Source organism: Oncorhynchus mykiss, chromosome 25, assembly GCF_057628025.1.
Source record: "Oncorhynchus mykiss isolate SJ-2025 chromosome 25, ASM5762802v1, whole genome shotgun sequence".
NCBI classification, from domain to species: domain Eukaryota; kingdom Metazoa; phylum Chordata; class Actinopteri; order Salmoniformes; family Salmonidae; genus Oncorhynchus; species Oncorhynchus mykiss.
In genome coordinates this window covers 75,091,262-75,118,244 of record NC_143046.1, presented here as the reverse complement: position 1 = coordinate 75,118,244, position 26,983 = coordinate 75,091,262, and the positions used below count along the sequence as shown (strand labels likewise).

General features: G+C 42.5%; 1 protein-coding gene across 4 annotated transcripts in view; it reads left to right on the top strand.

The window, feature by feature from the left end:
* Positions 1 to 10,540: 10,540 nt before the first annotated feature.
* daam1a (dishevelled associated activator of morphogenesis 1a) overlaps positions 10,541 to 26,983 on the top strand; it is a 72,240-nt gene continuing 55,797 nt past the window's right edge. For 2 of the 4 annotated variants that reach the window (XM_090221065.1, XM_036962823.2), the window contains exon 1: positions 10,541 to 10,753. The gene's annotated coding sequence lies outside the window, so the exon portion shown is untranslated. Of the gene's footprint in view, positions 10,754 to 22,669; positions 23,346 to 26,983 lie in introns of those variants that run through there. The other 2 variants (XM_090221064.1, XM_036962822.2) reach the window with 1 other exon arrangement.

Below are 26,983 nucleotides of genomic sequence, written 5' to 3'. Positions count from 1 at the left end.
TGTAGAAAAGGGCATGACTTCAAGAATGACTGACTTAGATCACAAATGATAAACTAGGTGTTTCGAGCCCTGAATGCTGATGGGCTGACAGCCGTGGTATATCAGACCATATACCACAGGTTTTTACTGCTCTAATTACGTTGGTAACCAGTTTAGAATTGTAATAAGGCACCTCTGAGGTTTGTGATATATGGCCAATATGTAAGGAGGTGGGCTGGGGCAGTGTGCCCATCATCTGTGGAGGCTGAGGGAGCAGGCTGTTTTAATGGAGCAGTAAAGGCTGCCAGGATGGTCACCCTCCCTGACATCAGGTGAGAAGAGAACAGAGATTTTCATTTAGCGTTGTATTGTATTCAAATCTATTCCATTCCATTCTAATGATCTGCAATGGTTGTATTGTCAGAGGCCATGTGTCTGAGTTTGAAGACGGTGTGAAGGCAGGCCTTTGAGTGCAGTAAGGGGGGCAACATGAACATCATATCAGAGCTGGTCACTGACCAGCAGGCTCTGCAAGTAGTGGAGACCTTCCTGGGTGAGCGTTGTACCAGCAGTCACTGTTCTGATCCCTATACTTTACTCTGCATTATATGAGGTATAGTTGTATTCTAAAAGAAACATAGCTACAGGTTACGAATAAATATTTTCTGTTTGTGTGTGTGTGTATACATGTGTGTGTGTGTGTGTGTGTGTGTGTCCAGACGAGGAGCGTGTGCTGGTGGAGCTGGCCTGCGGGGCTGCATTAGCAGCTGTGTACTGTGGGGTCATCCAGAGTCTGCAGGGTGAGGGCCGGCTGCCCGTTCCCCTAGCAGGGCCTCTGGTGATGATCGTCTGTGGAGGCAGCAGCGTCAATCAGGCACAGCTGGAACATCTCAGGAAGGTCCTCAATAGATGAACACAGAAAATGGAACCATAGAATTAGATAAACCTTAGAAGAACACAGTTTGGAAAACCAGACAGTATTTAAAAAGCTATTGGACTCCCACCAGTTTATGGCTCCAGACTGTGTTATTGAAAGATTATGAGGATGGATTCTTAATAGTTTTTGATTACAGCTTTTTAACCCGTTGTATACATTTTCACAATGTTGACCAATACTGCCCCAAATTTCTCTGCTTTGTAATCTGTGCCAAATTTGGAAAATCTCTGACATCCTTTTATTCATGGAATGAAATCTGAAATAAAATTCAGTAGTGCTTATTATTAGTGTACATTTGATGCAGCATTCAAATGCAGTTACTAGTTATGACCAACAGGTGGTACTCCTTGTCACTGAGAAGATACAGTCAGAGACTCAAGAGAATGCTAGACATTTCATAGGCTACTTTTTATCTGCTTGGTGCCTAGCAAATTAACTAAGTAGACCAGACCCAGCTGCTATTGCATTGTTGCCTATGGGAGAGCCACCCCTAAAGTAGACTGGAACTGTGCCAATTTTTTTTCAATGTTTTTGCCTAATCTTTATAATCCGCCATCTTTGATGCAGTATCTCTGCAGACTAACTAAAAACCAGTGGAACTGTTAGGCTATACTAAGACACCCTTAGATTGCTTTCCTTCTTATACCAATCTGTTTATATCAGCTATAAGCATGAATGATCTAGTATTCCATTGTTTATATATAGTACCAGTCAAAAGTTTGGACACACCTCATCAATCAAGGGTTTTTCTTTATTTTTTACTATTTTCTATATTGTAGAATAATATATGGAATCATGTAGTAAACAGTGTTAAACAAATTAAAATATATTTTACATTTGAGATTCTTCAAAGTAGCCACCTTTTGCCTTGATGACAGCATTGCACACTCTTAACCAGCTTCACGAGGGATGCTTTTCCAACAGTCTTGAAGGAGTTCCCACATATGCTGAGCACTTTTTTGCTGATTTTCCTCCATCTGCAGTCCAACTCATCCCAAACCATCTCAATTGGGTTCAGGTTGGGTGATTGTGGAGGCCAGGTCACCTGATGCAGCACTCCATCACTCTCCTTCTTGGTCAAATAGCCCTTACACAGCCTGGAGTTGTGTTTTGGGTCATTGTCCTGTTGGAAAAACAAATGATAGTCCCACTAAGTGCTAACCAAATGGAATGGCGTATCGCTACAGAATGCTGTGGTAGCCATGCTGGTTAAGTGTGCCTTGAATTCTAAATAAATCAAAGTGTTGTCAGTAAAGCACCAACATACCTCCTCCTCCATGCTTCATGGTGGGAACCACACATGTGGAGATCATCCGTTCACCTACTCTGTATCTCACAAAGACATGGCGGTTGGAACCAAAAATCTTAATTTTGGACTCATCAGACCAAAAGACAGATTTACACCGGTCTAATGTCCATTGCTCATGTTTCTTGGCCCAAGCAAGTCTCTTCTTATTATTGGTGTCCTTTAGTAGTTGTTTCTTTACAGCAATTGGACCATGAAGGCCTGATTCACGCAGTCTCTTCTGAACAGTTGATGTTGAGATGTGTCTGTTACTTGAACTCTGTGAAGCATTTATTTGGGCTGCAATTCAGCAGGTAGCATAAGCAGCAGGTAGCCTAGTGGTTAGAGTGTTGGACTAGTAACCAAAAGGTTGCAAGATCGAATCCCTGAACTGACAAGTTAAAAATCTGTTGTTATGCCCCTGAACAAGGCAGTTAACCCACTGTTCCTAGGCCGTCATTGAAAATACGAATTTGTTCTTAACTGACTTGCCTAGTTAAATAAAGGTCAAATAAATAACACATTCTGATGAACTTATCCTCTGCAGTAGAGTTAGCCTTGTGTCTTCCTTTCCTGTGGCGGTCTTCACGAGAGCCAGTTTCATCATAGCTCTTGATGGTTTTTGCGACTGCACTTGAAGTTCTTGAAATTTGCCGGATTGACTGACCTTAATGTCTTAGAGTAATGATGGACTGTCATTTCGCTTTGCTTATTTGAGCTGTTCTTGCCATAATATGGAATTGGTATTTTACCAATTAGGGCTATCTTCTGTATACCACTCTTACCTTGTCACAACACAACTGATTGGCATTAAAAAGGAAAGAAATTCCACAAATGAACTTTTAACAAGGCACAGCTGTTAATTGAATACATTCCAGGTGACTACCTGATGAAGGTGGTTGAGAGAATGCCAAGCGTGTGCAAAGCTGTCATCAAGGCAAAGGGTGGCTACTTTGAAGAATCCCAATCTTGTTTAACACTTTTTTGATTACTACATGATTCCATGTGTGTTATTTCATAGTTTTGATGTCTTCACTATTATTCTACAATGTAGAAAATAGTACAAATAAAGAAAAACTCTTGAATGAGTAGGTGTGTCCAAACTTTTGGCTGGTACTGTACATGTAGGCTACGCTATTGTTTAAGCTGCCATGGTTGATGAGACACAGTCTTAACAAACGTGGCTATGTTAAACAGATATCAGTGGCAGCTTCATATAAAATAATTTCAAATAGTCATGGAAAAGCTCATGCTCGCTTTCAATTTGTTTAACTACCTCTATTTTGACAAGCTGTGTTGAATTGAAGAATGTCTACTATTGGGATCGGCTAATTACAAGCTATGTCTCTAAAGGTAAATATTTAATGATCAAAAGCCCCTTGGCCTTGGGCTATCTCCTGAAGAGCCGAGCATGTGTAGGATAGATTCTGTATCTGGAAAGCTAAGGACTGGAATGCCAAGTCTTACTCTTCCATACCCATGATTCTGCCCATCCATAATATAAACACATATGCCATGTGTGAGCATATACTGTATGTATATAAAGATGTAATATAGCTCTGCTTCTACCTATAGTAGCCTGATGTGTTTCACTGTCTGTAAGTACAGTATGTATTAGGCACTCTCTTTATAGTCTCCCAAGCTACAGTGTCATAACAAGCACCATTTAATGGAATGGCATGGCTGCTGAGTTTATTGAATGTTTACTGCACACTTAGGAAGCAGTTCACCAAGGCCCTATGTCAGTCACAGCTCTAACAGGCCTTTATGTTGCTTCATGAATTTAAGTATGATTTCCAGCATGAGTGGAACAATTAAAGATGATATAGTAAAAAATATATAGTGAGTTATCATTTTGATATAATCTGTAGCAATGGAAATTTGGGTGCTTCTTTTTCTTTTTTTGGGGTCACTGGTATTTTGGAAAGGACAGTCATTGAGAACCACTAATGCTGTATCAACACAGGCAGACCAATTCAGATATTTTTTCCACTAATTGGTCTTTTGACCAATCACATCAGATCTTTTCACATCAGATAATTTTCGCATCTGATTGGTCAATTATCCCTCCCTCAGGAGACAGAGTATTAAGGGTTAATCTGAGATCAGATCAGAGGCATTAGAGGATTGATCCCTCACCTCCCATAAGTGGACATCCCAGAGATGGCACCCTATTCAATGTATACTACTTTTCTGGTCAAATGTAGTGCACTATGTAAGGAATAGGGTGCTCAGCCTCAGGTATCAATGACAATACCTTCTAGACAAGGAAAGGACAGGGTGGTACAACAATATACTGTATAATAATTGGCATACTATATTCTATGTTACTGTAATGGAGTTATAGGAAGAACATAACACTACGCTGTTTTCATTGAAAACTACCACACGTTTGAAAATAAACAATGTGTTGGTAATATTCAGTGTGGATGAAATAAATGAAAAAGCACAGTTCTATATGTTTGAAATATGAAAGATTTGAGAGAGGGTGCAGACAGCTGTATAGTTTGCCTGTCTGCTGAATAATGTTTAATTTGTTCTGTTAGCTATAGGTCTAATACAGTACAGTTTATAGAAATAGTCTTGTGGTCCAACTACAATCCTCTCAGGCATTTCTATACAAAGCGTGACATACTATCATACCAATCATTAATCCTCCATCAATCACAACCTTTGATGTGTGTGTGTGTGTGTGTGTTTGTGTGTGTGTGTGTGTGTGTGTGTGTGTGTGTGTGTGTGTGTGTGTGTGTGTGTGTGTGTGTGTGTGTGTGTGTGTGTGTGTGTGTGTGTGTGTGTGTGTGTGTGTGTGTGTGTGTGTGTGTGTGTGGAAAAGGCTTGGTGGATTTCTCCTTTTGTTTAAATCTATAAATCTAGCTTTTTAAGGTAAACTTTTGTTTCAGTGATGTTCTATCTACATTATAAAGAGCTCTTACACATCTCCACGGTAAAGTTATAGGATGTAGAGGCATTGTCTGGTTGGATTTGCTGCACAGAGGTGGGCAATTCTCCTTACAAATGTGTTGGTCTCAGGAATAGCAACAAAAGATCATTATGAAGTCAACAAGTCTGCATATTTGACCTTAAGGTGAAACAAATGAAAGTGAACACATCATAACAAATTAATCTGGTTGAGTTACAGTACAGCCAAGTCAGAAAGAGAACAGAACAGACCTGCGAAGAGAAAGACAGAGAGAAAAAAAGTAATGTAAACCAGAGAGAGAAACCTTAGTTTGAACTCCTTACAGTCCTGCCTGCCCTGCCTGACGACAACGACCAGTCTGTCTGTACAGGGGGCTTATCCCTAGAGCAGCTTTACTGACTGTACACGACACGTACATACCTCCATTAGCCCCCCAGCTGGGAACAATAAGCAGGCCTGGACAATTTAAATATTTACGCACCACTAATACACCCAGTTCAACCTTTGGAAGTGCTGCCTTCTGCACATAAACCAGACCAACCAGCCCCTGACGTCACCCCCTGCATGCCTCACTCCCTTCGCTGGCTATGGCTCTGGGACAGCAAACAGGGTAGCTTGGCCTCTAAGAGAAGCCATCAATTCTATAGGGATGATAAGGAAAAGTATGATGCTGGTGATGATGATGGTTTGCCAAAGTGATGATCTCTTGAACCACTGTAAAGAATGAGGCTGATGAAGAAAAAGCAAGGGTGAGTAAACGATAAGGACAAGGTGTTTAAGTAGACTGTTGAACCAAAATAAATCCACCTTGGATATATAAACCAGATCGGAGGCGTGAGGAACTAAAAGTAGTAGTCACCGCTGTAGGTCGAGCTATGTTGCACAGTTTCCAGTTACAACATACATAAAAGGAACAAAAACAACTTTTAGGACTAAAATCAGTAGTAAATCTCTGTATTCCGAAATGGACCATAATCCTGGAGCTATGGTCTGCTCTGCACTGCATGCATCACCAGCTGCTGTCATGGCTGTAATTCCACCATACAGCTCTCATTCCACCATTATTCCTATAATCCCCCGTAATTCTGTCTGTGCCCTGTTTTTGGCTAAATAAATCCCATGTTACCCCTCCACCATCAGCTCCCCATCAGCTCTGCATCATAATGCGTAGAAGGGTTTCAAAGACTTTTCACGTTGCCTTTTTATTACTTACTGGTTAAAACTACTGTGATGTATTTATTATTTTATTCTGTTATGTTATATCTATAATGTTAAATTCCAGAAAGATGCCTGTCAGATGAAGATACAGTATGGTGTCATGTTGATTTGCCACATTGTCTTGTAGTCTTTAAAGGCTCTCAATAAGCTACTTACACATACAGGGCCTTCAGAAAAGTATTTATACCCCTTAACTTATTCCACATTGTCTTGTTACAGCCTGAATTCAAAATGGATTAAATATATTTATTTTCTCACCCATCTACACACAATACCCCATAATGACAAAGCGAAAACATGTTTTGAGACATTTTTAGCAGTCTCTAAGAGCTTTGCACACCTGGATTTTACAATATTTGCACATTACTCTTTTAATTTATTCAAGGTCTGTGAAGTTTGTTGTTGATCATTGCTGGACAGACATGTTCATGTCTTGCCATATATTTTATAAGACGGTTTAATTAAAACAATAACTAGGCCACTCAGGAACATTCAATGTTGTCTTGGTAAGCAACTCCAGTGTATATTTGGCATTGTGTTTTAGGTTATTTTCCTGCTGAAAGGTGAATTTGTCTCCCAGTGTCTGATGGAAAGCAGACTGAGCCAAGTTTTCCTCTTGCCTGTGCTTAGCTCTATTCCGTTTATTTTTATCCTGAAAAACTCCTTAGTCCTTTCCGATGAGAAGCATACCCATAACATGATGCAGCCTAACCTCGCTTACACACACCTGCCAGCTGCACCAATGTGTTAGAGGAAACACAGTTCACCTGACAACCGAGGTCAGCCTGCAGGTGCACGGCCCACCAAAAATCAAATCAAATCAAATGTATTGATCACATACACGTGATTAGCAGATGTTATTGCGGGTGTAGCGAAATGCTTGTGCTTCTAGCTCCAACAGTACAGTAATATCTAACAAATGACACAACATATACCCAATACACACAAATCTAAGTAGGAATGAATTAAGACTATATACATATATGGACGAGCGATGTCAGAGCGGAACGGACTAAGATACAGTAGAATAGTATAGAATGCAGTATATACAAATGAAATTAGTAATGCAAGATATGTAAACATTATTAAAACCTGTTGCGACGAGCAATCCCGTATCCGGGAGCGTAATTATAGCCTCAAGCGCATTACCATAACGCAACGTTAACTATTCATGAAAATCGCAAATGAAATGAATACTGTCATCTCAGATTTTCAAAATATGCTTTTCAACCATAGCAAAACAAGCATTTGTGTAAGAGTATTGATAGCTAGCATAGCATTAAGCCTAGCATTCAGCAGGCAACATTTTCACAAAAACAAGAAAAGCGTTCAAATAAAATCATTCACCTTTGAAGAACTTCGGATGTTTTCAATGAGGAGACTCTCAGTTAGATAGCAAATGTTCAGTTTTTCCAAAAATATTATTTGTGTAGGAGAAATCGCTCCGTTTTGTTCATCACGTTTGGCTAAGAAAAAAACCCGAAAATCCAGTCATTATAACGCCAAACTTTTTTCCAAATTAACTCCATAATATCGACAGAAACATGGCAAACGTTGTTTAGAATCAATCCTCAAGGTGTTTTTCACATATCTATTTGATGATATATCCCTCGTGGAAGTTTGGTTTCTCCTCTGAACGACGTGGAAAAATGCCTGCAGCTGGAGATTGCGCACCAATTTCGATGGAGGACACCAGGCGGACACCTGGTAAATGTAGTCTCTTATGGTCAATTTTCCAATGATATGCCTACAAATACGTCACAATGCTGCAAACACCTTGGGGAAACGACAGAAAGTGTAGGCTCATTCATTGCGCATTCACAGCCATATAAGGAGACATTGGAACACAGCGCCTCCAAAATCTGGGGCACTTCCTGTTTGAAATTTCATCTTGGTTTCGCCTGTAGCATCAGTTCTGTGGCACTCACAGATAATATCTTTGCAGATTTGGAAACGTCAGAGTGTTTTCTTTCCAAAGCTGTCAATTATATGCATAGTCGAGCATCTTTTCGTGACAAAATATCTTGTTTAAAACGGGAACGTTTTTCACCCAAAAATTAAATACTGCCCCTAGAGTTTCAAGAGTTTTTAAGTGACTAAGATACCGTAGAATAGTATAGATTACAGTATATACATTTGAGATAATGCCAGATATGTAAACATTATTAAAGTGACTAGTGTTCCATTCCTTAAAGTGGCCAGTGATTTCTAGTCTATGCCTATAGGCAGCAGCCTCTAATGTGCTAGTGATGGCTGTTTAACAGTCTGATGGCCTTGAGAAGCTGTTTTTCAGTCTCTCGACCCCAGTTTGGATGCACCTGTACTGACCTCGCCTTCTGGATGATAGCGGAGTGAACAGGCAGTGGCTCGGGTGGTTGATGTCCTTGATGATCTTTTTGGCCTTCCTGTGACATCAAGTGCTGTAGGTGTCCTGGAGGGTGGGTAGTTTGCCCCCGGTAATGTGTTGGGCATACCGCACCACCCTCTGGAGAGCCCTGCAGTTGCTGGCGGTGTAGTTGCCATGCCAGGCGGTGATACAGCCCTACAGGATGCTTTCAATTGTGCATCTGTAAAGGTTTGTGAGGGTTTTAGGTGAGAAGCCAAATTTCTTTAGCCTCCTGAGGTTGAAGAGGCTCTGTTACGTATTCGTCACCACACTGTCTGTGTGGGTTGTCCATTTCAGTTTGTCAGTGATATGTACGCCAAGGAACTTGAAGCTTCCCACCTTCTCCGCTGCGGTCCCGTCAATGTAGATAGGGGGGTGCTCCCTCTGCTGTTTCCTGAAGTCCACGATCATCTCCTTTGTTTTGTTGACGTTGAGTGAGAGGTTGTTTTCCAGGCACCACACATCGCTAGAGTGCGATGAGCCAAGTAAAGCCCGTCCGGCCAAACCCTCCCCTAACCCGGACAACGCTGGGCCAATTGTGTGGTGCCTTATGGGACGCCCGATCATGGCCGGTTGTGATACAGCCCGGGATCAAACCCGGTCTGTAGTGACGCCTCTAACACAGCGATTCACTGTGATGCAGTGCTTAGATCGCTGCGCCACTCAGGAGGCCCCTTTGCCACGTTTTTCCTGTTTTACTTTAATGCCTTATTCCAAACAAGATGTGTGAAGGTTAGTATTGTGGAGTAACTACAATGTTGTTGATCCAGTTGCAGTTTTAAGAAAATATAGTTAAATTTTCACTGCCATTAAACTCTGTAACTGTTTTAAAGTCACCATTGGTCTCATGGTGAAATCCTTGAGTGTTTTCCTTCCTCTCCGGCAACTGAGTTAGGAAGGATGCCTGTATTTTTGTTGTGACTGAGTGTATTGATGCACCATCCAAAGTGTAATTAATAACTTCACCATGTTCAAATGGATATTGAATGTCTGCTTTAAAATACAATTGACCATTAGGTGCCCTTGTTTGCAAGGCGTTTGAAAACCTCCCTTCTCTTAGTGGTTGAATCTGTATTTGAAATCCACTGCTCGACTGAATTACAGACAATTGTATTTGTATGTGTGGGGTACAGTGATGAGGTAGTCCTTCAAAAATCATGTTTAACGCTATTAGTCCATGCAATTTATGTGACTTATTCAGCAAATTTTTACTCCTCAACTTATTTAGGCTAGCCATAACAAAGGGGTTGAATACTTATTGACCCAAGACATTTCAGCTTTTCATTTTTTATTAATTTGTAAAAATAATAAAAAGCATAATTCCACTTAGACATTATGGGGTATTGTGTGTAGACAAGTGACACACAGTCTCAATTTAATTCATTTTAAATTCAGGCTGTTAACACAACAACATTTGGAAAAAGTCAAGGTGTGTGAATACTTTCTGAAGGTACTATAAACTTTTTACAAGGGCTATTCATAGTTCTCCATTGGAGCGCCATTCCTATGGAACTACATTGCCCATACAAACATTGCTTTGTTATCCTTGGTCAGTTCGCGCTAATATGAGCAGAGAGGAAGAGTCGAAGCGAGAGGGTTTACTCCGCCCAATATCTGTCCACGAAAAATAAGACCACGAATTTTATCGAATTTGGTAAACAAAAATAAAATTTCTAATTTGTTACGTGAGGCTAATTTGATCAAAAACAAGTTTTGTAGGCTAATGGGTAGTTTGTTGCGAATGTACTGATATAAGTGACTGGACTTGTTTTAGAGTTTATATATATACTTTCATTGGCTAGAATGGTCCGAGCTGATCTCGCAATCCTCCCGCGTGCCTTCCATCTTTGAGGACATGTATTTCCATTGTAAAACCGGTCACTCAACTATCTTGTCAATATAATGGATCATATTTGCATGAGCGCAAAAGGGATGATCTCACATACGACAGCCAAATAACTATTGTGTTAAAGGGGAATACACAAGCGTAAAGCGTCGAACTGCTTCGATTATGGATTTGTTTACGAGGTGAGCTAAAACGATATTAGATAACTAACATGATGACAGTGGTGTATTTTTTTCCACAGTGGAATATATTCCAGATAAATTATTTGAAATGATTTATGGCGACACGGATGAGATACGATGACTGAGGATAGGCTGTATGGGTGGGACGAAGGGATAACATGTCAATAGAATAGCAAATTAAAGATCCCTGTGAACCGCCGCCGACACTTTTTGTCAGCAACATTTTGCACAGTAAAGGTGATTTGATCACCTTGGTATGTGAAGAATGTCTTTACACGGTTGCGTTTGCGAGTTTCGTGTGTCTTTTATCTCAGTTAGTGTATTTATGAGGGCTATGTGGCGAAAGAACCTGTGTTCTACCCATATAACTGGTGTGCATGCGTTACAAACCGCCATAGTATTCAAGTTACATTGAGATTCGACCTGCTTTTTGAATACGCTTTGATCTGTAGTAATTTTATGAGCGCAGTATAGCCTAATTAGGCCTGTGTAGGATGGTTATTGGATGAATGATGGAAACAATGCGAGATGGATATGTTTATAGGCTACATCAGTGTTGGTTGACTGCATTCACAACATGTGTATTACTCTACTGTGGCAACAGTAGGCTTTGCCATTCAATGTAATCTCCCTTGAACCTCAGTTAGAAGCTATGCCAGTATGTCTGCCAAGATTCTCAGGGGAGAAAGTGATTACGTTATACTATCAACAAGCAAACAAGTTTCTCTTTATGATGTAGTGGTGTTTGTTGGTAAACTGTATACGGTTTGTATTCTATTTCTATTCAATTCTACTCTTCCCTGGGGGTCAGAATAGCAGTGATACCTATTCATGAAGAGGTTTCATGTTGGGGACATACATAATTTCAGATGTTTTGGTCTTTTTAGATTGGTGGACCACACCTGGAACTCATGGGTGGAGTCTGAGACAGGTGCTTTATACTGGCATCAGTCACCTGGTGCTTTTCTGAATCGTTTTGTTTTGTCTGCTAGGCTACCTCTTCAGTCTGCTACAGGAACTTACTTCTTCATAGACATTATACTAATACTAGTGGTTTGAGACCTATAGCTAGACTTGGCTGGCTAAAGATGTAAGACATCCCCATTCTCAGATTAGTCATTTAATACTATTAGATTCTCCAGGAATCAGACTTATCCAAGTCATTAAACCAGTTAAGTCCCAATTAGTTGTTTTTAATCAATTAGAAAAGGGCATAGAGGACATTACAACTAGAGGTCGACTGATTATGATTTTTCAACGCCGATACCGATTATTGAAGGACCAAAAAAGCCAATACCAATTAATCGGACGATTTTTGAAATGTATTTGTAATAATGACAATTACAACAATATTGAATTAACACTTATTTTAATTTAATATAATACATCAATAAAATAAATTTAGCCTCAAGTAAATAATGAAACATGCTCAATTTGGTTTAAATAATGCAAAAACAAAGTGTTGGAGAAGAAAGTAAAAGTGCTATGTAAGAAAGCTAACGTTTAAGTTCCTTGCTCAGAACATGAGAACGTATGAAAGCTGGTGGTTCCTTTTCACATGAGTCTTCAATATTCCCAGGTAAGAAGTTTTAGGTTGTAGTTATTATAGGAATTCTAGGACTATTTCCCTCTATACCATTTGTATTTCATTAACCTTTGACTATTGGATGTTCTTATAGGCACTTTAGTATTGCCAGTGTAACAGTATAGCTTCCGTCCCTCTCCTCGCTCCTCCCTGGGCTCGAACCAGCAACACAATGACAACAGCAACCATCGAAGCAGCATTACCCATGCAGAGCAAGGGGAACAACTACTCCAAGTCTCAGAGCGAGTGACGTTTGAAACGCTATTAGCGCGCACTAACTAGCTAGCCATTTCACCTCGGTTACACCAGCCTCATCTCGGGAGTTGATAGGCTTGAATTCATAAACAGCGCAATGCTTGACGCACAACGAAGAGCTGCTGGCAAAACACACGAAAGTGCTGTTTGAATTAATGTTTATGCAGCTGCTTCTGCCTACCACCGCTCAGATACTTAGATACTTGTATGCTTGTATGCTCAGTCTGATTATATGCAACGCAGGACACGCTAGATAATATCTAGTAATATCATCAACCATGTGTAGTTAACTAGTGATTATGATTGATTGTTTTATAAGATAAGTTTAATGCTACCTAGCAACTTACCTTGGCTTACTGCATTCGCGTAACAGGCAGCCTCCTTGTGGAGTGCAACGAGAGAGAGGCAGGTCGTTATTGCGTTGGACTAGTTAACTGTAAGGTTGCAAGATTGGATCCCCGAGCTGACAAGGTGAAAATCTGTCGTTCTGCCCCTGAACGAGGCAGTTAACCCACCGTTCCTAGGCCGTCATTGAAAATAAGAATGTGTTCTTAACTGACTTGCCTAGTAAAATAAAGGTATATAAAAAATAATAATAATAAAGATTTTAAAAATCGGCAAATCGGCACCCAAAAGTACCGATTTCCGATTGTTGTGAAAACTTGAAATCGGCCCTAAGTAATCGGCCATTCCGATTAATCGGTCGACCTCTAATTACAACTCTTGTACATGTACCAGTTTTGCCCCTCTCCTCCTGGCATCAGGTGAGGCATTTAAAAGAATGATAACATCAATGTTTGCTGAACCGTCTGCACTCAGCACGCATCTATCCCTAATTGCTGTGTGTAATGATGCAGAACATGGGTAATGTCTTGGTTATCTCCCTGCACTGCAATGACTTCCGTGATGTTAGACATGCATAATAATGCTGCCTGGAGGCCTCTGATCAAGCCCAAGTCATGCTAATGAGAACATCCCCAGTAGCAAAGTGCTAACCTGTTCTCATTCTGAAATATGATGGGCTTTTTGAAGGGCTGACGCAAATCACATGCCTGAGTCAGTCTCACAATCACTTATATTATTACAGTGCTGTTAATCATCCAGACCGACCCCCCCCCCCCCCCCCCCCCCGTGTGTGTATATGTGTGTGTCTGTGTACAGCACTGGAGTTTCATCTTTTTTAATTAGTAACACCTCTAATATCTAACAGCAGCAGACCATTCAGTTCAGATGGGTTGTTGTCTGGCTGCCTGCACTGTGCCCCCAGGCAGACATTCCCCATGGTTCACCAGCCCTGAATCACAGGTTCCTACAGTACTACTGACCTCTCTGCATTCCCATGTCTGGGACCCCCCCTTGTGTGTGTATGTGTGGGAGGAGAAGTCTTCAATTAAAACCAGTGAGGTCATGCTGATACAGTACCGTACAGTATGTACTGTAGGAGCTATCTCAACGAAAGGGAATGTCAGAGCTGTGCCAAGACTTGATACCGGGACTTATTTCCACTCGAGGAACCGATACCGAGCGAGGAGGAGTCCTGAGAGGGATGTTAGTATTCCTCTGTGATGTTCACACCGCCCTCACACCGCCCTGTTCACAGCAGCTCCAGTCCCAGACTTAGTCATGCACAATGACACCATGACGTATTGGTAAAGAGTCATTTGTCCCGCTTTATTTGAAGTACATCTTATAAAGGCTTCATAAAGCATTCATATATGCTTCATAAGCACTGCATACATGGATCACAAATAATAATCTGTAACTGTGTTTCATTCTCTATAAAAGATGAATAAATGTGAACAAATAAACTGTTGCTTATGTCACACTGTCATGCCACATTATGAATCTTTATAGGACATGATATACGCTTATAGATGATTTGTGAAGCATCTATGTAGGGCTTTATGAAGCCTTCATAAGATGCACTTCAAATAAAGCGAAACTGAGTAATGGAGTAATTAATACAGTTGAAAACATATGAATATAATATCAGTAATAAATGAGAATGAATGACTGACATCTGAAGATGTAGCCGCAGAGGGGACGTACAGAAGGGGTAGACGGTTGTAGAGAAAGGAGGTAGAGCATTCTACTCTAACTAGGCTAGTTGTTCATAAAACGTTCCAGTCTTGATCTAACTGGGAAAGCCTTGAAAAAGAGAAACATTGTAGCTCTTCCGCTAAATGTGTAGAGGAGCTACCAATACCATTTGGCACAGTTCTGGTTGGTTCTATTTTTCCTCATAAGGAAGTTATGATGTACTGTTTTTAGAATAGTTTTGTTGCTATGTCAAGATATTGATGAGGATAGATGAGCTATCTCACTCAGTGAAACCAAGCCAGTTGTTTTTCCTTCAGTGGTCGCTCAGCTTCTGCCTTTGCCTGTGAACTGCTGTGGAGAATGATTTACCAGAGTACTGTATGCTCTCTGCTGGACTTTAGTGTGTGTGTTTCACTCTCTGATTGTGTGTCTGTTCAAGACTTGCATATTTGCATGTGGTGGAGACAGACATTGCGTAATACCACAAGGTTGGTAGCAACACACCCCTTCCACCACCCACAGTAAAATCAGGCAGATAGGAGGAGCAACAGCGTGTGCGGTGGTTGCATCAGCCACCATTTAGTTTCTTTGTAGGACTAGTATGAAATGGATGGGACTATCCCAGAGGCCGCTATAGCCCTGCTCTGCCTGCGTTGCCCCACCCATTGAGCCCAGCCCTGTCGGCCCGGTGAGGCTCAACAATGGCCCAGTGTAGCTGTTTGAACTTCCCATTCTCTGTCTTTGTGCTTCAGTGGGGCTGGACAATGGTGTGATCTGGTGCTATTCATTTTCAGGCAGAGGCGCAGCCTATCAGTCAGCTCCCCCCAACTTAAACCCTCTAGAGAGGACTTAGAGGACTGCCTCAGTGAACCCAGCTCTCTCCCCTTTCTGCTCCCCTAACCCCCCAGACGAGGTTGTCAGCACCCACACTGCATACATAAACATACAGAGATAGAGGCACTACCGACTGTTTTATAGGACACCCAACAGTGTAGCTGGGAAGTGTCCCTATTGAATAAAAGGTGCTTCATCGCTCTCTTTCTTCACTGTCTTATGCTCTGCGTCTTTGAGTAGGCGTGAGGAGCAGGCAGCTTGGAAATGTTTTGAATAATCTTCCATTGTTGGCAAGTGTGTTACAGTGTTATGCTTTGAATCATTAAACTCTCTTATTTGTTAATAGGGCAGAGAAAGTGTGAACAGGCATTCCGCTTAGAGGGACACACTACATCACCATACTCAGAAACAATGTCAGCCTCACATACAAACTAAGCCGGTTCCTACTCTGATCCCGAACTATGAAGTTGTAACGGAATTACGCTGAGATTGTATGCCAAACAAAAACCATTCAAAGTTTAACAAACAACTCTATGCACAATGACTCATTTGAACAATTTACACAGTTTAATAAAAAAAACACTTTTACTGGAAAACTGTGCAGATGCAAAGTTTGGTAACAGAATTACAGTGAAATCTCCCTCCGTTTTGTTCTGTTACCAGACTTTGTATCTGCACAATTCTTCCTGTAAATGTGCTTTTGTAACATTTTCTGTGGAAATCGTGAAAAGTAATCATTCATATGCGTAGAGTTGTGTAGTTTGTTAAACTTTTAAATCAATGGTTTTTGTTTGGTATACATTTAAAGTAAAAAATCTGAGTCTCGTTAATCTGTCACCATGGAATTGCCCTTGGGGCAAGAGTGAAACTATCAAACTGTGAGCCAAAATGGTTTCCCACAAGGCCAGGCCTAAATAGACGAATGTCTGATTGTGACATGCTAACATAGAGCCCAGGTGGCATTCCACTGTGAATCACATTGAAAAACCTTAGTTGTTTGTCACCAACATTCCAAGTAGGACGCCTCACAGACACTGTTGTTCCAGATGTCTGGGAGTGTTACAAAAGTTGAAGCAATGTGACTTGCCATGTTGCAATGATGCTTGATCGGTATGAATGATTGCTACAGTGTTGCTACAGACATGCACAGAATACCCTACCTTTGCTTTGATGTTTTATAGTTATCTGTAGCTATCTGTCTATCAGTCCTGCTGCTCCTCGCTCCATGGTTGCTGTTTTCACTGACAACAACTACAGTGTTTGCTTGCCTGTCAATGTCATTGTGAGTGGGGCAGTTGCTCACAGTGTGTGAGTTATTGTACTCTAAATATTGATGGGGTTTCCAAATAAAGCAAACCAATGGGATTGTGTTTGTAATGTTCATAATAAGAATTGATTTCCCATGGCACATCACTTTTGATCAAAGTTTTGTTTTTTTGTTAACCATCTGAACTTAGGCCTATATGGGCTGCAGGTGATTTATGTTTGATAGGACTCCTGATCTTGTGTAAGTTCCCCCAAATTGACGATAGGCCTCTATCATTCAATATGGACATGCTGTGCTTCCTATATCTGTGTCTCGTCCTCACTGTTCTCTTCACAAGATAATTTCTAGGAAATGTTTTCTGTCATATTGGTACTTTCTGTGTAACCCCTTTGGTCAGAGGTAAAGCAGATGGGTGGGCTGACCTACTATACAGCACTTGTCCTCCTCAAAGAATATCATATTCTGCTGAGGTCTGAGACATGCAGTTCCGGGTATCTTTCCAACATAAAACTTGATGTGGTTATAAATGTTCTTATCCTGGATCGGTGAGGAGGATGTCAGGTAGCTCTGATCCTTTCAACAAATGGGAGGAGAATTGATGGCTACTGTCTGGTCTCTGACTCAATCCGAAGAACTGTCTTATGTTGGTCATGCATATCAAAATGTTCCAAACAAACTCTGACCTCTTAGAATTGTATTTTTAACTACCTCAAGTAGGAAGGAAGCTCTGTCTGATCTGTCCGAAGTGAACCAGGATTCTGAATTTGTTGTTGGTGCTACCATACATCATCTGTTTGCACTTTGTATCCTCAATGACTCAATGACACTGATTTCACCCTGAGTCTATACCTTGAGTAACTTACAGTAAGCAGATAAGGGATCTTCTGAACAATAACAACAAGTTTCAAGTACTTTGAAATGCCTTTCTTTCAAACTCAAAACTCAACAAAAATATGAAGAACACAATAAGTAAGTTAGCATACTATAAACAGGGTTGGTTCAAATACCATATTTACAATGTGCAGGGATACTGGAGTAATGAAGGTATATATGTACAGGAGTAAGGTGACTTAGCATCAAGATATAAGATAGCAGTAGCTTGTATGTGAGTGGGTGTCCATGTGTGCAGAGGCAGTATAAATGTATGTGCATGTTATGTGTGAGTGGGCAGATGATGGCGTGAGTGTGTGAGTGTGTAGGGCTCTGGGAGTGTGTAGGGCTCTGTGAGTGTACATAGAGACAAAAATAAAAAATAACCTTGTATCCTCATTGACCTTTTTAACTCAGATGGTCTGTGTAGCTATTGTTAGCTATTTATCAGCCTTATGGCTTGGCGATTGAAGCTATTCAAGAGCCTGTTGGCTTCAGACTTGATGCACTGGTACCGCTTGCCGTGCAGAAGCAGGAGAAATAGTCTTTGGTGGTTGGAGTCTTTTTTTCCCCGGGCCTTCCTACCACACCGCCTGATATAGATGTCCTGGATGGCAGGGAGCTTGGCCTCTGTGATGTACTGGGTTGTCTGCACCACCCTCTGTAGTGCCATGCGATCGAGGGCGCTGCAGTTGACATACCAGTTGACATACCAGGCAGTGATGCAGCCAGTCAAAATCCTCTCAAGATTTGGTGGCCCTTGCCAAATGTGTTTGGACCATTTTAAGTCTTTAGTTATTTGCACACCGAGGAACTTGAAGCTCTCAACCTGCTCCACTGTGGCCCCGTCAATGTGGCGTACTAGCCCCCTGTTTCCTGTAGTCCACGATCAGCTCCTTGTTCTTGCTGACGTTGAGGGAGAGGTTGTTGCTCCGGCACCACACTGCCAGCTCCCTGTCGGCTGACTCATCATCTCCTGTGATCAGGCCTAGCACCGCTGTGTTGTCAGCAAACTTGATAATGGTGTTGGAGTCATGCGTGGCTACGCTGTCGTGGGTGAATAGGGAGTACAGGAGGGGACTAAGCACATATCCCTGTGAGGCCCCTGTATTGAGGGTTAGTGTGGCGGATTTGATGTTGCCTACCCTCGCCACCTGGGATCAGCCCGTCAGGAAGTCCAGGGTCCAGTTGCAGAGGTAGGTGTTCAGACCTAGAGTCCTAAGCTTGATGATGAGCTTGGAGGGCACACTGGTATTGAACGCTGAGCTGTAGTCAATGAACAGCATTCTCATATAGGTATTCCTCTTATCTAGGTGGGTGAGGACCGTGTGGAGAGCAATTGAGATTGTGTAATCTATGGATCTGTTGGGGCGGTATACAAATTGGAGTGGGTAAAGGGTGTATGGGATAATGGTGTTGATGTGTGCCATAATCAGCCTCTCAATGCACTTCATGATTACAGATGTGAGTGCTACAGGGTGGTAGTCATTGTGGCATGACAACTTAAGAGTTCTTGAGAACAGGAATGATGGTGGTCATCTTAAACCATGTGGGGATTACAGACTGGGACAAGGAGAGGTTGAAAATGACTGTGAATACGCCTGCCAGCTGTTTTGCTCATGCTGAGAACACGCCCTGGAATACAGTCGGGCAACATGGGGAGGAACAGAGGGATGAAACCAGACTGCCTCTTGCTGACTATCTCCAGTCAGCCGAGGGATTGTGTGATTGGATGATATATACATCCTTTTGAATGTTGTTAGTATCCTGCATACAAACAGGGTCTGTGTCCCAATTATTTATCCTTCTTGTGCACTTGCCCACTTCCCATTAAAAGGAAATGACTGATGTGAAGAAATATGATGGAAACTCTCTATAGCGTATGCTTATGCGTATCAAATGCTATTTACTGTAGATCTGTTCAGAGGCGTGCACAAGTGTACACTTCCCAGAAAATTGGGATGCAGGCAGGGTAAATATGTTTCTCACAGTGAACAGTGTTATGGCTATCTAAGATAAGTGTCTGACAGCTCACTTCACTGTGCTAATGAGGCCGCAGCTAACTGACTAAAGTGCCCTGCTCATGACAGAGACAGGACACAGCTTGTTCCACAGCACGACTGGGACCCGAGCAAAGCAGTGCCATGTGTTTCAGCCAACTGTAATTCTCACAGTGGGATGGTCATCATGTTTGGATGTTTCATGAAACTTTTGATGATTAGTGTTTACTTCCTGGTGAAGTTCTAACTATATCCTGTAACTAACCAAGCCCTATTCATCACAGCAGACGTCTGTCATAATGTTGGATTCAGCTGGAAATGTGTATGTGTGATTGAGACATTGTGTTATTGATTGTGTCAGATTATGAGCCATTGTGAGATTTGTCTCCAGGGCTTGCTGATATTCCAGGTCGGGTTACTGAGGTCTGTGTGTCACTCCTTCGATGGATCAGTTTATCCTGTTGAGGCACGCCCAGAGGGAAAAACCAAGACTCTCCCTTCACGGAACTGTTTACTGAAACACAGTTTAGGAGATTCTAAACGTCTGTGAACATAGCATGTATGAAACATGCACAGGCTGTTTTATTTCCCAGGCTTTTCAACCACTGTCATAAAAAATGGCTTGAATATCCCATATATCCCATTAAAAGGCAGTATGTCTGTAATCAGAGGACTGTTTTTGCAGCCGCGTGATATGATGACTGTGTGTGTGCGTGCGTGTGTGTTCGTCCATCTGTGGCATTCCTCTACAGTCTTCACAGACAGACAATGACAGTGAGTCAGTTAGTCCGTCCCAGAGAGGGAATGCATCATGACCAGTTTGTTTCATTACAACAGTGATGATGGCCATGTTATTTACTAGGAACCTGGCAGGCTTCAGGCTGTGTGAATGAGACTGAGGGAGCGCTGTCCTCAGCTGTCTGACCCCACAGGGGAATGTCAGTCTGTCTGACCACTCACCAGTTGGTATCAGCTAGCCACTGAGCCTCTGCAGACTGGGCAGGCATCCGTAGACAGCCAGGCCAGCCCAGGGTGCTGACTGCTGGCAAACACTGGTTCTCTCTCTGAGGGCAGCCAGGCCCTGCTCTGTGTGACTCTGTGACGTGGACAAAGTCCTCTTTCTAGAGGGGAGGAGGATTGCTGAGTCCATTGAATAGCTTGTAACGGGCTCCATTAGATTGGCTCCTGTGTTTTTGATACCATGGGATACTTTTCAATGACTTGTGTCCACATACTAGTCGACTCTAGACCACCAGTTGTCGGAGCATTGTGTCCCAGTATCTCTGTGTGTCATTCATTTCACAGCATGGTGAGATTATAGATAAGTTGCTCTCTGCTTGTTAATTGTCATCGATACACTGTGTGTCGTGAATGATGCTGCATTTTCCAACAGCGAATGAAGTGAATGAGACTTTGTACACCAGAGGGCTTTGCACTGAGAGAAAGAGGGCTGAGGCATGTGCCGAGTTAATAAAATCAAAAAATCAGAGCAAGCCTTTATCCATCGGCTCATAAAGAGGATTCTGGCAGCAGGGGAAACCCCCTTTTATTCCTCTACTTACCAACTATCTGAGAACACCAACATGAGAGCGAATGCTGCTGGGTATTATTTGGGCAAAGGTCAGTCATCCACAGGAACACTAGCATGCTGTTTTACGGACTGCAGTGGACAGAGGATGCAGCCCAAATGGCACCCTATTCCCTATTTAGTGCACTACTTTTGACCAGGGCCCATAGATCAACAGAGTTACTTGCTGTAACCTTTTAAGCTCAACATTGCGTTACTGCTATGTTTTTATCAGCTCCAACGTTGGGCAACTGTTGCAGATGTATTCCTCAGGGAAGTTTCAGTGTGTTTTGCAAATCTAAAATGCTTGAAATCATACCCCCACCTTACATTGGGTGTAGTATTGCAGTGTGTATAGTAGAGTATTGGTATAGTAGAGTATTGGTATAGTAGAGAATTGGTATAGTAGAGTATTGGTATAGTAGAGTTTTGGTATAGTAGAGTATTGGTATAGTAGAGTATTGGTATAGTAGAGTATTGGTATAGTAGAGTATTGGTATAGTAGACTATTGTGTTCCTTTTTTATTGATATGAGTCAAATGGGTGGGGAAAACATCTAGAATGATCCCAAAGCTGATTATCCACTTGAATCACAATCGTAAGTCTTAACACTGGGAAAGGGAACTGAATGCATTCAACTGAAATGTGTCTTCCGCGTTTAACCCAACCCCTCTGAATCAGAGAGGTGCAGGGGGCTGCCTTAATCCACGTAGATTTTTCCGCCTTGCTGGCTCGGGGATTCAAGCCAGCGACCTTTTCGGTTACTGGCCCAACACTCTTAACTGCTAGGTTACCTGCTGTACTGGTTGGTGGTGGTTGGTGGGAAATTGAGTCCTAAAGCAGATTGAAAGGATTGCCTCAGAGGCAGATACAGTATGTGTGTGTGTGTGTGTGTGTGTGTGTGTGTGTGTGTCTATCGTGTGTCTGTCTGTCTGTCTGTCTGTCTGTCTGTCTGTGTCTGTCTGTCTGTCTGTCTGTCTGTCTCTCTGTGTGTCAAACAGTAGTGTGATCTGTTCTTGATGAGGAAAGCCCTCATCACTCCCTTAATAGCTTAGTATTCTGAGAAAATGATAGGACATGAACTCTGTCTGTCTGGTGGATGGAAGGCAGGACGACAGATCCATCCATTGTAGCGCAATGTAAGTTACGTTGGCCTAGTCTGTGAAGTGATTGATTGTCAGTGATAGATAATATGTTAGGGTGTGTGATGAGCCGATCTTATACAATAGAGCTCCTGCTAGTGTAACCCAATCTGGATACAGATGGTCCATGGCACTAAGAGTATTGATCTTTCAATATGGCAGGAAACACACACACACACACACACACACACACACACACACACACACACACACACACACACACACACACACACACACACACACACACACACACACTTCTCTAAGTGGAACAGAAAGAAAGCTGAGAGCAGTGGGAGGAGCCCAGCTCTGACTCCCTCCAATAGAAACACGCTGGGTACTGGGGGGTGTGGCATGGCATAGGGATGAGGGCTGGCTGACTGCAGCAGCAGCAGAAGCCAACATCAGTGGGTTTGTGTGTCTCTGTCCATAGGCTCAGAGCAGTGTGGACTGACGGCCTGTGTGCTGTCTCAGTGTAGTCACTTCCAGAGATCGTTTAAGTGGGGAGACTTTACTGGATTACAGTGAGTTAGACTTGGATAGATTGATAGGTCCAAGTGTTACTGTAGAATAGAGAAACAGTTCTGTGTGGTAGATAGTTTGCGACTGACTGTGAGGCTGTGTATTTATCTGCAGACAGAGGAGTTGGCTCGACTACAGCTACAGTTCAGTGACCACGCTTCACTGACTCAACCCGTGGATGTCACAATGCTATGTCCATGCTGAGTAGGTCTTTCTGTTCCGGGCTGTTCTGCTGGATGAGGCTGGTGCTGGATGTGTTTCTCTCCTTTCCTGGACTGTGATTGTGGTGATCTCACTGCTGGAGACATAGGAAGCTCTGTCTTCAGCTCTTCTCACATTCTCGGTCATCTGGTCTCTAGTAGCGCTGGCTGCCTGCCTGTAGAAAGCAGAGAGCAGAACAGAGAGCAGAGCAGGACTCACTCTGCTCTGTGGAGCTTGTTTCGCTGCCTCGACTGGACTTTATAACGAGGATGTTTACCCATATAAGAGGATCTATTGCTGTTGTGTAAAAAGGTAAGATTGTTTAAAAATGTTTCAATGAAAGCATTACAAGACTTCTGGCTGTATGTTATTCAACAGGGGAACAACAACACTCGCACAGTAATGGATCTTAGTGGAAATCTGTGGCTGCTTCTGTTTCTCTATGGACAACTAACTGTAAGGGAAGCATAAGTAGTGTGCTACTGGCACAGTGGAATTCTACTCCCTTTTACTCCCTCTGTATTTAGGCAGCTATGTGCTCAGAATGTGTCTGTCATAATTCAAGGGAAAACAACACTCCGTCTGTCTCTGTGTGGTGTGAGCTGGGAATGCAGGGAGCCCTGAACAAAAAAAAACTATAATGAGACTCGTATGCATTTCTTCCTAGGGTGAGCCAACACACACACACACAGACACACAGACACAGACACACACACACACACACACACACACACACACACACACACACACACACACACACACACACACACACACACACACACACACACACACACACACACACACACACACACACACACACACACACACAGACACACACACAGACACACACACACACACACACACACACACAGACAGACAGACATACAGACACACACACAGACTCACACACACACAGACACACACACACACACACACACACACACACACACACACACACACACACACACACACACATACAGACACACACACAGACTCACACACACACAGACTCACACACACACAGACACACACACACACAGACACACACACAGACATACAGACACACACACAGACTCACACACACACAGACAGCACGTCAGATTGTCCACCGCTGCACCGTTTGAGTGTTTTTAGGATCTCTGGGTGTTACTGTGGGTGTTAGCATGGTTCTGTTTGTGACTGGAACTCTAGTCTGGCATTCACCATGACTCTGTGTGTTTGAGTTGGAGGTGGAGTTTTTCTAACAGTACTAGAGCTAGGCTGTGAGAAAGGTCAATGGGTCCAACTTTGGCCTTGTGCTAATACCCCTGACTGTTCTGAGTTAGTAGTTTCCCTATCGCTATTTTCTATGAAGAGTGAGGGCATGGGGCAGTTGGTTTTTTGCTGTTTCCTGATTTGAATATACTGTCACCTCCTTATCTGCTCAATATTGCATCCGTTTCCAAGGGGATGGATGGCTGAATGGATGTTGTTAGATGCTTAGCCCCTGTATGAAGCAGCTCGGTCACCACTGTTTGCCCCCAACACACACACACACACACACACACACACACACACACACACACACACACACACACACACACACACACACACACACACACACACACTGCCCAGAGACTCCCACCAATCTTTGATTGGCAGCTGGGGGACCCATGCAGCCGAAGCTTAGCCTATAAAAACTCATTACTCACACTGGTCCTTGTTCAATCCCAGCGACTCATCCCGCTGGATTAGCACATGTAATGCAGGCAGGGCTCTGAATCAGAAACAGCCCTGGCAACAAGGGAGGAGAGCAGTGGGTATCCAGGGTCCTGGGGAAAAGGATGAGTTTAGAAAATTGGGAGTTAGCTCAGATATGGCTGAATGAGAGGGAGGGATCAAGTCTGGGATTGTGAAGAGTGTGTATATGTGTGGTTGGTTTTCATCAGAGGCATCTAAACCAGCCGTGGTGTGTGTGTGTGTGTAACTGCATTCCTGCAGGGACCAGGGACTGTCTGCCTCTGGTTATTTCATGAGTGGGATGGAAGAGGGCTGGAGGCATCCCCCTATTGGCTTGACATTTGACCCTTCTATCAGAGCCCAGGGGAACTAAGAGCCGATTGGCCTGTCAGCACCCTGCTAATATTGATCTTAGCAACTCTCTAGACCCTGAGTGCTCCACTCTGCTCCACTCTGCAGTCTGAGTGATCTGATCCCAATGGCATTCTGTCAGGAGAGCACCAAAACAGCTCCGACCGACCAAAATCAATTCCAAATGTTCCTGACTCTAACCAAAATGTAACACACATGTCGCTAGCTAGGCTATATGACCTGGTCTGCATCCCAAATGGTACGCAATTCCCTATGGGCCCTGATCGAAAGTAGTACACTATATAGGGAAAATGGTTCCATTTGGGATGCAGCCCTGGGTGGTTTTCAGATCCAGCGAATAGGAAATTGCCCCCCTATTACCTTCGACACACATGCATGTCTATTTCTGTCCTTGCTTCCTTTCCTCACCAAGTGGTTCCAATGATGGTGTCCAGATCATCTCCATTATAATGTGATCTGACAATAAGATGAGCTAGTTTTCCATCCATGCAGTGAGTGAATAGGTCACATGGTAAAATGTGTGTGTTTTATAAATCTAGTATCTACTGTTGCGCCGACCGATGAGTTCTAAATAGACACACTTAGCCTCCTTTTGATAACAGATTGACAGAGATTAAATCGATCAAGGGACTTGCGGGGTTCATTACGTAAAATGCATCTCATGGTCTGATTGACTGACCTCGTTGAACTGGACAGGTTAGCCTGCGCTGACTTCTCTCTCTTATGTAATACTCTAAATGGGTTGTCCTGGGTTTCACAATGCCGTTTGACCACTTAAAAGGTCTGGCTTCTAAGGGGAGGTCTGTGCTGTGCTCAATGCACTATGCAACAGGCTTCCTCAGTACCCGGGTTATCATTCCATTCATGTTGATGGTGTTCGACATCACAGGGGTCTGAGCTTCAGATATATTCACCCACATTATTTAAAATGACTGATAAATGCAAGAGTTTTTTCGGGTAGGATTGATTGATTAGATTACCTGCAGTGCAAATGTAAATCATTCACATGAATGAATCACCATCAATCAGAACATAGATGAAGATTGTTTAGGTGATGATAGCTAAGCACATCTTACATTTCTCTACCGGTGCTGGCCGCATTTTTTTTGTCCATTAAAATAACATCAAATTGATCAGAAATACAGTGTAGACATTGTTAATGTTGTAAAGGACTCTTGTAGCTGGAAACCCCTGATTAAAAAAATTATAATATCTACATAGGCATACATCACTCCTGTGTTCCAATGGCACGTCGTGTTAGCTAATCCAAGTTTATCATTTTAAAAGGCTAATTGATCATTAGAAAACCCTTTTGCAATTATGTTAGCACAGTTGAAAACTGTTGTTTAAACCAATTTAAAGAAGCAATAAAACTGTCCTTAGACTAGTTGTGTCTGGAGCATCAGCATTTGTGATTTCGATTACAGGCTCCAAATGACCAGAAACAAAGAACTTTCTTCTGAAACGCATCAGTCTATTCTTGTTCTGAGAAATGAAGGCTATTCCATGCGAGAAATTGCCAAGAAACTGAAGATCTCGTACAACGCCGTGTAATACTCCCTTCACAGAACAGCGCAAACTGGCTCCAACCAGAATTGAAAGAATAGTGGGAGGCCCCGGTGCACAACTGAGCAAGAGGACAAGTACATTAGAGTGTCTAGTTTGAGAAACAGACGCCTCACAAGTCCACAACTGGCGGCTTCATTAAATAGTACCCGCAAAACACCAGTCTCAATGTTAACAGGGGAGATGCAACTCCGGGATGCTGGCCTTCTAGGCAGAGTTGCAAAGAAAAAGCCATATCTCAGACTGGCCAATAAAAATAAAAGATTAAGATGGGCAAAAGAACACAGACACTA